This window comes from Euprymna scolopes, chromosome 4 (assembly GCF_053919585.1).
Source record: "Euprymna scolopes isolate OS-2025 chromosome 4, ASM5391958v1, whole genome shotgun sequence".
Classification (NCBI taxonomy): domain Eukaryota; kingdom Metazoa; phylum Mollusca; class Cephalopoda; order Sepiida; family Sepiolidae; genus Euprymna; species Euprymna scolopes.
The window spans coordinates 90486840-90489168 of NC_136485.1; positions in this window are offsets into that span (position 1 = coordinate 90486840).

Consider the following 2329-nt stretch of genomic DNA (forward strand, 5'->3'; position numbering starts at 1 on the left):
TTAATAAATCTTTTCATCCACAACAATTGTGAATAGAGATAATTGAAAATATTTACGCGTTAATATTACATTTATTTGAAAAATAAAATCGCCCTAAAAAGCCGATTTTTAGGGAAATCGCTTCAGAAAAGATGTAAGAAGCTAATACGTACGAAGATTATAGGTAGAAGGAAAAAGTTAATAGGAAGAGAGTTTGGCAAACCTGCAGTTCTTAGAAACCTGCAGTTCTTAGAAACATGCAGTTCTTAGAAACATGCAGTTCTGAAGTGGGAAGTTGTATTATAATAAACTATCAAAACAGTGAATTGTTGGAGATCACTAGATTGACGAGTCAAACTTATTTGTATAAAAGAAACAGGGAATAAGACAATCACGAGGAACAAATGGCATAATTGTATTTATAGAAAATACTAAGAATAATAACAGCAAGTCTTTGAAAGAGAAGTTGCAGGGAAGAAGAAAATGTCAATTAAATCACAGATATGTTTCTGCACTTTATCAAAAACTTTTAAAGTTTTACAGTTGATTTCTCCGCAAGAAAAGTCATCCATTAAAATCCCAGGAAGAAAGGGGGTTCGATTGTAATTGAAAGACAAAGGCCAAATCTTAACAAGATTAAACGAAATAAGCTGTTTCGTATCCCAATCTACAACTGAATTAAAGGCAATTTCTAGATTAGATGCTTCTTTAAAATAATTTAAAGGAGATGGTCGAGAATTAATACTAAAATAAATCACTAGCATTAATATTAATCTTCTTAATACTATATTCTGAAAGATTTTTGAGATAGAGAAGAAACAGAGTTGGGCCTAGAATAGCAAAACACCAGCGTAGGAAAAGAGGATAGGAAAGACATCATCCAGAGTTACTAGCAATCTTCGATCAGTCACAAAAAAGGCCTAATAATGGCAAGAACATCACCGCAAAAGTCATAATCCTGAAGTCTATGTTGAAGACCAGGATGACACAGTCTGTCGAACCAATTTTAAATGTCAAGCACAATGGATCTAAGTGCTCTTGAATTAGCTAGAAACTGATAGACTCGCTCAATTATAACAATTAAATAATCAGCAGTTGAAAATCTGGAAATCTGGACAGCAATAGTAGAAATTACTAAAAAAACATAGACTTTCCAATGGACAAGTTTGCCGTTGACCAACGTTTCAAAACCTTTACTAATAGAAGAGGGAAGACTAACAAATTGACCACCATTATAAAGACAGGTACAATAGAGGCCTACTTATAATAAGAAAGAAAACATGATTTTAGTAAACGGAGATTGAATAATTTGAGAGAATAGAAAAAAATCCAGGAGCAAAATGTTTGAGAACGACAACAAAAATTGAATCAGTACCAGAAGCCTTAGACTGATGAAGATGAGAGAGAACCATAGCAACCATCATTAAAGTGATAATTACAGAATCAAGAGACTTATCAGTTTCAAAGGAAAACCATGAATAGCAGCACCAGAATCATCACTCGAATTATTGTCAACAAAGAGATGAGCAAAGAGATCAGCCTTATCTTAAGTAGATGAAATATCCTGATTAAATAGAGGAGGAATAGCAGACTTGCCATTATTAACCACACTATTATAGATTCTCCAAAAATCACGAGTACCAACGTTAGAGATAAAATCACGAATCTTTTTAGAATAACCCGGCTTAACCTCGGAAATTGCTCTCTTGCAGGCATTGCTAGCTGTTCTATAAGATTGTCTAGAAGTCTCAGAACTCTCTCGATGATACTGATTATAGTAATGATTACTATCTGCAATGGCAAAAGCAGAGGCAGATGAAAACCGAAGAGAATAAGAATGAGGTTTGGATTGAAACATACGATGAGGAATGAATGCGTCAATTTCAACAAGAAGTCCTTAGCAGCATCATTTAAATAGAACCCTATGGAACATCACATAGCAAGCTGCGAAACACATTTGAATCAGTCTTCCTGTAGAGAAATATCTTGTCATGGAAGGAAGAAAAACCAATCTCAACATAAGCAATAGTATGATTAGAATAACACAATGGAAGAGAGGAGGAAACAGAACAAGATTCAGGAACAGAAGTTAGAAAAATATAAAGTAAGAATCGTTTATGACAATCATTACCAGGAAACGCATAAGGACAGTGGCAATTTGGAACAAGTCATGAAACAGAGAATGATCATTAAAATCACTAAAAACAAAGATGGAATGTGATGGATAAATTTGCAATGCATTATCAATCCTGATAGTGTACCACCGACGGCAGAGCAGTCATTGTCAAAAGGGGAACGATACGAAAAGAGTAAATAGAAGTGGAGTGTAGCAAAGATCATCCAAGACAGA